We start from the raw sequence: 11,307 nt of genomic DNA, 5'->3' as shown, positions 1-11,307 counted from the left end.
TGAAGTTTTCTGATATCTGTTATATTTACGGAATGATCACCTGGCTACACTTAACGATGTATGTGTACCTTGTATACTTATAATGTTGTACATGTTTTTTTTTTTTAAATAGCCTATTTGTATATGATTGCAATGATTAAATGTTTAGCGCCTCCATTCGCGCACGAGTATTGAGGGGGCTTTAGAAATGGGACAGAAAACAAATATCGCATTTATAATAACTATAATCATGGAACTAAATATATTTGGTTAACATAATCCCTCCGCGCCTCCAGAAACTTGGTAATGAAAGCATCATGCTTGAGCAGATGCGTGAAGGCGGTGTAGGAGCCAGCGTCGCAGAGGTCTTGGGAATAAGTATTAGGGTTTTGAGGAGCCGTGGAGACCACGCCGCGGAGGTACCAGCGTTGGGTGCCGTGCTCTGTGCGGGGGAAGACCAGCCCGCCGCCGCTATCGCCGCTGCAGAGCTTGGTACCTGTTTTACATAGATAAGTATAGTTTGTAGATTTCTAATAGGCCCCGACGGCTAAGCCTGTCTATTGTTAAGTAAAACCGCACGTGGTACTAACCTGCAAGGCAGCAGCAGGTAGCACGTGCGGTTTTACTTAACAGTAGATTAGCCCCGTCCTATTAGAAATCTACAAACTATAGCATGTTATAAGGCCCAATATCCTATATCTATGCATAAGTCGACGCGCAGGTGATATAATTGGTAAATTCAAATAATGGGCGCTTACATGACATACTTAAAACAATTGTAAGCGACGTGTGTAATAAAGATGTCTCCATTGTTAATTACTCCGAGGTTTAACCCTTTGAGAATATAACCAAACGGAGTGGTCATTAACAGGCGTTCCCCTCTGTCGAAAATAGGCCACATGTCAACCACATGTCAACCATATGTATGGACTGACGTTTATCTGACATGACGTACCTATACATTTGATGTGCCCCTCCCCCACAAAAAACGGCAGACTATTTTGTACCGAAAATTTTAGACATGGCGTCTCCATTGGTTATATCCTCTAAGGGTTAAACAGCCTGAATGACATACTGTTCCTGGTGCCGGCGCATATCTTGTCGCTGGTGATGAAGCTGATGAAACTCCTGGGAAGGTCGGCGAAGCATTGCTCCACCTCCACATACGGCAGTTCTATGAACTTCAGCAAAGGAGTTCGGTTCCAGGCTGCTACCTGTCAGTCAAAATTAATGTACATGTCGCCATCAGATACAGTGTTGCCATCTCGGATTTTGAAAAAATGCTCGACTAATGTCTAGATTATGCCAAAGTTTTTTGAAATATGCTAAAATGTCAACTTGAAATTAGATACTTAAAACACATACATTTTTCAAATTTGCCGCCTTTTTCTACTGACAAGATCTGCTTGACCAACTTTATATAGTCCGTCGACGTCCATCCGTCCCCAAAAGTCAAAATTGATATGAAAATATGAACCACATAAGGCGATGGCGCATATTATTGCTGCCAAGTTGGTGCAAACTTGGCTTAGACTAAATTATGCTATAAAATATGCCAGATGCTAAATGGAAAATTTTGGTGCCAAATCAAGTGAAAATATGCCAGATCTGGCATCAATTATGCCAAGTTGGCAACACTTTCAGATATATCGGAGCGGCCAAGGTGCTCACAAATATCTGAGCACGCCTCTATTGTCAAGGCGTTAGAGTGCGCGTTCAGATATTGTGAACACCTTGGCCGCTCCGATATATCTGATGGCGACTGTACATGTAAACAAAACAATCTGTTTGATTGATCAATATTTTACTCTTCATCTATTACAGTGGTGGGCAAAGTACGGCCCGCGGGCCATCTGCGGCCCGCGAATGGATTTTATCCGGCCCGTGCCGGTCCTATGAAATAATTAGTATATGGGCTATATGGCATTGGCTCACGATTATCACAAATCAAAAAAAAAATTGGCTACAATTCTGGCCCTCCATTTAAATTTCCTAAACTTTCTGGCCCCCATGAAGAAAGTTTGCCCACCACTGATCTATTACATGTGTCTTTCTCTATCCTTCTCCACAACATAGAGAAATATAGTAAGACAAGAGTGCTCACTCCATATATCAGTTTTGGTACCAAAAATATTAGTATTTTCATAGTCGACATCTAGCATCGAGTAGCGGAATTATCAGTACGTTCTTATATTGTAAATAAATTACCGTGTCAATCGCACATTCTGTTGTATTCTGCTTCGGTTTTGTTTTTATGTTCTGTGTTGTTTTGTGTTTGTTTTACGTGTCAATGGGTACACTGAAACTCGGCGTCGTAACACTACTGATGTGCTGATGTGCGACACATGCTGAGTGTTATCCTTTTTGGAACCTCTCACAACTTCAAATTTACCTAGATTTAAGCCTATTTTAATGTTGTTGTGTATGTGTGTTTCCAATAAAAGTATTATTCATTAATTCATTCATAATTGTTACATATTTGCCGTAACTTATTTTTAAAATGTGTTTTTCAAGATTGGTTACCTTTATTTCTAATGCTAAAAAAAAGAACTATAGTGGAGTACTCAGTCCGGAGCATGGTATAATAATATACTCCGCCTGGCACTCTCTTCCAGTCTTTTCTAGGTCACCTGACTGACACAAGCCCACGTCATCAAGCGACAGCGCTATATGATAATATGCGATAGCGCTATATATAGCGACCATGTTATTGTGACGTAGGCTTGTGTCACTCTGGGAAGAGAAGACCATGTTCTATTAGACTATGGTCCGGAGTCTATAGGTCCGTTCCGTGGGATGATCCAACCTTGCCAATGTTTCCTGGCCGCAGCTGCTCGTCATCGAACGTCACGCTGAAGTCCACGCAGACCGGCCGCACGTGGCTGTTCAACGTCACCGCAGTTTTCAACGTCACCACCGAGATGTCGCTCTGGAAATTATTCTCTACGCCGCGGAAGTACGGTGAGATCTTTATATTGCTAATCTGCGCAGGAATAAGAATGTTTTATGATATTCGTGGCTTTTTTACGGCTTAAATTACGAAAAACTTATCTTTCATGATTATTTCAGGATTTGCGTTTATTTGTATGAGGTACTTTTATTAGCGGTGCGCTACATTTACCTATTTTCGCAATTTGGAAGTTTGTGGGACACAATTTAGATAGCAAGTTATTAGAAACATTAGAATCTCATGGGAAGTATAATCGAACCACATGAAGGTACTTACCTAAAAATTAATGCATGTAAGTAATTTCATAATTTGCGCCTTTTCTACTAACAAATTGGTTTGCCAGACTAAAAGATAAGTAACTATTTAGGTACAGCCAAGTGAAAAAATATGGGTGTAGACAACTTACTCAAAACTATGTCCCATAGTACATTACGACACAAGTCCGAAAAGTAGGAGATTCGAATGAGTGGCAATAAATTGAAACACGACCAAAGGGAGTGATTTAAATCGACACGTGTTGCGAATTACCTTTTCGCACGTGTATTGTACAACGTTTTACAGTACATATGACCCTTTAAATTTTTGACATAGGCACATATTGTCCTTAATCCCGCATATGTACTGTTATAGTACATTACGATACAAATGCGAAAAGTAGGAAATTCGCAACGAGTGGCGATAAATTGAAACACGACCGAAGGGAGTGATTTAAATCGACACGTGTTGCGAATTACCTTTTCGCACGTGTATTGTACAACGTTTTACAGTAGGTACATAATTATGACCCTTTAAATTTTTCACACACGCATGTATTGTCCTTAATCCCGCCCTAGGGTGGTGAAGCAGCACCATAGGTAATGTACCTACTGTAATAGTACATTGTGTATTAAGGGCGGGAAATAAGAAATTACGAACGAGTGTCAATTTTAAGCCCGACGCGAAGCGAGGGCTTAAAATGTTCACGAGTTCGGAATTTCTTTACCGCCCGTGGCACACACAATGTTTTTCATCACACTTGTAAGGAAAAAAAGGAGAATTAATAAAAACAAACTTCTGTATAAAACACTTTTCCGCCCTAGGGCGAAAATTTCAATTTCCCGCCCGCAAGCCCTACGTGTAAATAAGTGTTTTTCATCACACTTGCTCGGAAAAGATTTTTTCCGCCCTAGGGCGAAAATTTCAATTTCCCGCCCGCAAGCCCTACGTGTAAATACATCTTTTCCGAGCAAGTGTGATGAAAAACATATTACGGCATAGTTCTTGGTTCGCTGACATAAGAGCTATAGGTATGGGACATATTTTTGAGTATGTTATGTGCACACATATATTTCTACACTTGACTGTATGTATTGGCTGGCACTCACATCTGTCCTCTGTCCATCATCCGGCCACGGCCGGTGGAGCTTGCCGAGACCCACCGCGTAGTTGTCGGTCGGCTGAACTAATGTAGAAGCGCGCCAGAACATAAATATAGTACAAGGGCGAACTTATCCCTAAGGATCTCCTCCAGTGTGACTGTATGTATTGGCACTCACATCTGTCCTCTGTCCCCCATCCCGCCACGGCCGGTGCAGCTTGCCGAGACCCACCGCGTAGTTGTCGGTCGGCTGAACTAATGTAGAATCGCGCCAGAACATAAATATAGTACAAGGGCGAACTTATCCCTAAGGATCTCCTCCAGTGTGACTGTATGTATTGGCTGGCACTCACATCTGTCCTCTGTCCCCCATCCCGCCACGGCCGGCGCAGCTTGCCGAGACCCACCGCGTAGTTGTCGGTCGGCTGAACTAATGAAGAATCGCGCCAGAACATAAATATAGTACAAGGGCGAACTTATCCCTAAGGATCTCTTCCAGTGTGACTGTATGTATTGGCACTCACATCTGTCCTCTGTCCGCCATCCCTCCACGGCCGGTGCAGCTTGCCGAGACCCACCGCGTAGTTGTCGGTCGGCTGAACTAATGTAGAATCGCGCCAGAACATAAATATAGTACAAGGGCGAACTTATCCCTAAGGATCTCTTCCAGTGTGACTGTATGTGTTGGCACTCACATCTGTCCTCTGTCCACCATCCCGCCACGGCCGGCGCAGCTTGCCGAGACCCACCGCGTAGTTGTCGGTCGGCTGAACTGATGTAGAATCGCGCCAGAACATAAATATAGTACAAGGGCGAACTTATCCCTAAGGATCTCTTCCAGTGTGACTGTATGTATTGGCTGGCACTCACATCTGTCCTCTGTCCCCCATCCCGCCACGGCCGGTGGAGCTTGCCGAGACCCACCGCGTAGTTGTCGGTCGGCTGAACTAATGTAGAATCGCGCCAGAACATAAATATAGTACAAAGGCGAACTTATCCCTAAGGATCTCTTCCAGTGTGACTGTATGTATTGGCACTCACATCTGTCCTCTGTCCCCCATCCCGCCACGGCCGGTGGAGCTTGCCGAGACCCACCGCGTAGTTGTCGGTCGGCTGAACTAATGTAGAATCGCGCCAGAACATAAATATAGTACAAGGGCGAACTTATCCCTAAGGATCTCTTCCAGTGTGACTGTATGTATTGGCTGGCACTCACATCTGTCCTCTGTCCCCCATCCCGCCACGGCCGGTGCAGCTTGCCGAGACCCACCGCGTAGTTGTCGGTCGGCTGAACTAATGTAGAATCGCGCCAGAACATAAATATAGTACAAGGGCGAACTTATCCCTAAGGATCTCTTCCAGTGTGACTGTATGTATTGGCTGGCACTCACATCTGTCCTCTGTCCACCATCCCGCCACGGCTGGTGGAGCTTGCCGAGACCCACCGCGTAGTTGTCGGTCGGCTGAACTAATGTAGAATCGCGCCAGAACATAAATATAGTACAAGGGCGAACTTATCCCTAAGGATCTCTTCCAGTATGACTGCATGTATTGGCTGGCACTCACATCTGTCCTCTGTCCACCATCTCGCCACGGCCGGTGCAGCTTGCCAAGACCCACCGCGTAGTTGTCGGTCGGCTGAACTAATGTAGAATCGCGCCAGAACATAAATATAGTACAAAGGCGAACTTATCCCTAAGGATCTCTTCCAGTATGACTGTATGTATTGGCTGGCACTCACATCTGTCCTCTGTCCACCATCCCGCCACGGCCGGCACAGCTTGCCGAGACCCACCGCGTAGTTGTCGGTCGGCTGAACTAATGTAGAATCGCGCCAGAACATAAATATAGTACAAGGGCGAACTTATCCCTAAGGATCTCCTCCAGTGTGACTGTATGTATTGGCACTCACATCTGTCCTCTGTCCACCATCCCGCCACGGCCGGCGCAGCTTGCCGAGACCCACCGCGTAGTTGTCGGTCGGCTGAACTAATGTAGAATCGCGCCAGAACATAAATATAGTACAAAGGCGAACTTATCCCTAAGGATCTCTTCCAGTATGACTGTATGTATTGGCTGGCACTCACATCTGTCCTCTGTCCACCATCCCGCCACGGCCGGCGCAGCTTGCCAAGACCCACCGCGTAGTTGTCGGTCGGCTGAACTAATGTAGAATCGCGCCAGAACATAAATATAGTACAAGGGCGAACTTATCCCTAAGAGGGATCTCTTCCAGTGTGACTGTATGTATTGGCACTCACATCTGTCCTCTGTCCCCCATCCCGCCACGGCCGGCGCAGCTTGCCGAGACCCACCGCATAGTTGTCGGTCGGCTGAACTAATGTAGAATCGCGCCAGAACATAAATATAGGACAAGGGCGAACTTATCCCTAAGAGGGATCTCTTCCAGTGTGACTGTATGTATTGGCAGTATTGGCACTCACATCTGTCCTCTGTCCACCATCCCGCCACGGCCGGCGCAGCTTGCCGAGACCCACCGCGTAGTTGTCGGTCGGCTGAACTAATGTAGAATCACGCCAGAAGCAATGCGCCGCTGTTGACAAAACTATCATCTAATACTAAAAATAAACTAACTTTTTGACTTGTGTTTAAAAATAACTCCTATCTGTGTTTTTGTAATAATTATCTGGTGCTTTATTTCATGCATAGTGTAAAATAATTTATTTTAAATACAGTTTATAATACCCTATTTAATCAGATTGTCAGTCTGGACAGGCCTTAACAGTGTGGGCGGTACTTGCCTGCTATTACCAGAGTGGTGGAGATAAGCGTGCCTCCGCATAACTGCCTGTAGGGGGTCACAGTCTTGTCGTACACGCTGGCGTGCCAAGGCACCTCGCGGGCCTCAGCCGCGCTCCTTCGTAGTCGCATTCCGTCGGACGGGAGCGTGCCACATTCTGAATACAATCATAAGCAATGGACCATAAGTAGAGAGTGTAGGTACCGTAAAATGGGGTGAGTTGGGACAAATCCCAAGCATACTTGGACGTAGTTACGCGAAAACGTTCCAACCCACAGCGACCCCATTTTGAGATAAACGCAATTTTGTGTTTTAGCGGTACACTTTTTCCCTGTAATTATTTCAGGCAAATACTATTGGTTTTACTGTGGAATGCCAAACTGGTTATTCAATGATATGCATATTTTTTGTAAATACATAATACAAGGGGCATATAAATAGGTAAAACGAGTTTGAAACGTTTTCGCTAAATTTAATTTTGTATGAAACTTGTTAAATAGCAATTATGCATAAACGTTCCAAAACGAATTTAAGTGTATGTAATGAATTTAAATTGACCTAAAGCATATAACATTGTTTTCTTCTTTTTGGTTATTTAAGTTTGATTGGTTAAGTTTTGGAGGAGGAAACAGTCGAGTACGAAACCTCGATTTTTGAGATTTTTACGCAGGATGTTTCGCCTGTCCTCTAGGCTCTGAGCAGCCCTACGGACATCCGCCTCGTTTTCCCCCAGGAGGGCTAGGTCATCTGCATACCCAATAATTCGGTGGCTACCGTTCAACTCTACTCCGCCACCAGAGGCTATAACTTTCTTGGTGACATATTCGAGCACCAAGTTGAAAAGTATGGGAGAGAGAGCATCCCCTTGCTTGAGACCCGTACCGACATCAAACTGGTCTGTTAGGCCGACTCCCGTTTTCACCGTCATTTTGCTCGTTGAGGAAGAGGCAGTGAAGGTTGACCTACGAATTAGTCGGGAGAAAACTGAGTACCTTCATATAAAGCGATACAGAAATAACTCTATTTGTAGGAAAGATCTCACTATAGGACAAACCTCTTACAAAGGTGTAGAGAAATTTAAATATCTTGGGTGTATCGTCACAGACAGCAATCGGAGGGAAGAGGAGATCCAAACCCGAATTCAGAACGCGCTCCGGTGCACAGCTGCTCTTCTTAAAGTGTTGGTGTCCAGGCTAATGACCAGAAAGACGAAACTCCGTATATACAAGACTATAATCAGACCGATCTTGATGTACGGATGCGAAGCCTGGACCCTAACACAAAGAGAGGAATACGCACTGCTGGTGGCTGAACGGAGGATCTACCAGAAGATACTTGGACCCACTTGCGGAGAAGATGGCTCATGGAGGATACCTACGCAGGAACCAGGAAATCGAAGATCTAGCGGCCGAGCCCAATATAGTCGGAGAAACGAAAGCCTCAAGACTCCGATGGCTCGGGCACGTGGTCCGTATGGGTGAAGATCGAGCGGTTTGGAGAGCGTACTCGGGCCGTTCGGAGGGTCGACGACCGGTTGGGCGTCCTAGGTATCGCTGGAGCGATGAGGTCGTGAAAGATCTGAACGAGCTCGGTGCCGTCGATTGGACAGAAACGGCGCATGACAGAGAAGCATGGCGTTCCTTAGTGTCAGAGGCCAAGATCCACTTCGGGTCACTGCGCCACGGCAGTAAGTAAGTAAGTAAGTATGTTTCGCCTGTGCTGCAGTTGTACTTATCGCACTAATTTTAAGGGCGGAGTCAAGTTTCTAAATAAGTACACAGACAGAAAAGTGATGGGCAATCGTCGACATTTAATGTCGATAATCTAGTGATGTAAGAAGCGCTGGTGGCCTAGCGGTGAGAGCGTGCGACTTGCAATCTGGAGGTCGCGGGTTCAAACCCCGGCTCGTACCAATGAGTTTATCGGAACTTATGTACGAAATATCATTTGATATTTACCAGTCTCTTTTCGGTGAAGGAAAACATCGTGAGGAAACCGGACTAATCCCAATAAGGCCTAGTTTATCCTCTGGGTTAGAAGGTCAGATGGCAGTCGCTTACTTAAAAACTAGTTCCTACGTCAAATCATGGGATTAGTTGTCAAGTGGACCCCAGGTTCTCATGAGCCGTGGCGAAATGCCGGGATAACGCGAGGAAGAAGAATCTAGTGATGTAAGAAGTTATCGATAAACCGTCTTGTGTGAAAATATCTAGATCATCCTGAGAGACAAGGGGTTTTGGGTTGAGAGGGAACACATTTTTGAAGTTATGTACCTATAAAATCTATTTTGAACTTTTTGATTCTAATATTTCAAAATTGAAATTGATATGAAATTTATTTTATTGCATGGTCATGGGTTTACAAAATTCTTTAGGTACAAGATTGGCGATTCGAAATCTCGCACGAAATATCCGAATAGAGATTGGGTATAATATTTTAATTTTTTGTTTTTTTTGAGGTTGGGTGATTCGAGATCTCGAGAGTCACACTTTCGAGATCGAGATTAATATCTCGACGAGATCGAATTTGACAAAGTAACTAAAAATGAGTTATTTTAATCAAAAATCTCTAAGAATTCCATATTCATAAATATGTCGGCGGCACATCGGCATATTTTTTTTTCCAGATTCCTGCTACTCTTTTTTAAAAAAAATTGTAATTATAAAAAAATGTAAAATACGTTATTTAGTCGTTTCTGCTTTACTCACTTTTTTGTTCGAAAGGGCATTTTTTGTTCTAAAAATAGATTCCTTGTCCTTAATTTATCCGAAAATAATATATTACATGCCCTAATAGGTATAGTTTTAGAGAAATGCAGCTCCAAGTGAAGCGCGGCAGTGTTGAACTTCCCCCCCCCCCCACTAATTGAGAGGTGGCTCTCGATGTCTCCCCGGTCTGTATCTGCTCAAGACCAGCTAAGAATCAACTGTGCCAAGTTTCGGCGCATAGTCACAAAGTGCAAGGTCCCCATACAACGGTGTGCGCTAACAAACCAGCTACATGACATTTAATGACAGGTAGGTCCGCGGCGGCGTTTCGTTTCACATGTGCGTTTCGTTGGTGCTGTCATTTTACGGGAGCAAAGAGTAATAATGTTGCCACCTTTATTGTATACCTTTATTAAATAATAGCAAAAATGGATCAAGTATATGTGGATCGTTTATAGCAAAAAATTAGAAAATAATATATTATAATAAAATGTTCCAATTTATTTAGAACAGTCTTCGCAACTTAAAAAAACAGTATGGATTAATCTAAAAGGTTTCAAATTACATGGAACATTTTTGCACAAATAAAAAATGTATAAAGATTTTGCAAAAACGTTCCAACATACATGGATCACTTAAGAAAAAATTAAATGTGCGTTTTATGAATTTAGTATAATGTTTCAAGACAAGTGGAACATTATAACGATATGTTATTCTATAAGGAGTTTTTAACAATATGTTTCAGTATGCATGTAATGTTTTTACTTTATTTTGAGTACACGTCCTTGGTATAATGGTGGGTTGGAACATTTGGGTCAAACTTTATTGATGAAACTAACCTAAAAATACTAGCATCTTTGTGTGCACATGATGTAATATGTCAAAAATAGTACCCTGGTTATGGTAACTCATTTTCGAGTGACTTGTGGGTTGGAACGTTTTCGCGTAACTACGTCCACTTGTTCTCTAATTGTTAAAAACGGCCATTTTAACTTTGGACGCATAGATTACGAATCCAGCAACATAAAATCTAATTTGATCATTTCAAAAGGTATTTAAATATAAAATACAGTACGTAGCGGCCCCTTCTTCTTTCTTTCTTTCTTTCTTTTTAGGGTTCCGTACCCAAAGGGTAAAACGGGACCCTATTACTAAGACTCCGCTGTCCGTCCGTCCGTCCGTCCGTCTGTCACCAGGCTGTATCTCACGAACCGTGATAGCTAGACAGTTGAAATTTTCACAGATTATGTATTTCTGTTGCCGCTATAACAACAAATACTAAAAAGTACGGAACTCTCGGTGGGCGAGCCCGACTCGCACTTGTTCGGTTTTTTTAAATACCTGTCGTTAAATTTAAATAATCACGATTATTTAGCAGTGGCGCTAGGGTGCACGTTGATAATATAGGCTCTACCGCGAAGCACATTCAACGTGTTGCCTCTCTGTGGCACTTGTAAATTCGTACGTAAGTATGAAAGGAAGGCAACACGTCGAACGTGGTTCGCGGTAGGCCCTGAGCCTTTGAGGACTAGGCGGGTATTCTTACCCCTTC

At 43.6% G+C, this 11,307-nt stretch overlaps 1 long non-coding RNA gene across 1 annotated transcript; it reads right to left on the bottom strand.

The window, feature by feature from the left end:
* Positions 1-217: 217 nt before the first annotated feature.
* Positions 218-2,887, bottom strand: LOC134676466 (uncharacterized). Its single transcript, XR_010099933.1, has 3 exons — positions 2,786-2,887; positions 1,055-1,193; positions 218-475 (listed from the first exon to the last, which is right to left on the bottom strand). It is a non-coding gene; the product is annotated as an uncharacterized LOC134676466 (long non-coding RNA).
* Between the last annotated feature and the right edge of the window lie 8,420 nt (positions 2,888-11,307).

The sequence above is a fragment of the Cydia fagiglandana genome, chromosome 24 (genome assembly GCF_963556715.1).
Source record: "Cydia fagiglandana chromosome 24, ilCydFagi1.1, whole genome shotgun sequence".
NCBI classification, from domain to species: domain Eukaryota; kingdom Metazoa; phylum Arthropoda; class Insecta; order Lepidoptera; family Tortricidae; genus Cydia; species Cydia fagiglandana.
Note: the sequence above shows the minus strand (reverse complement) of the source record. Positions and strands in the feature narration are given on the sequence as shown.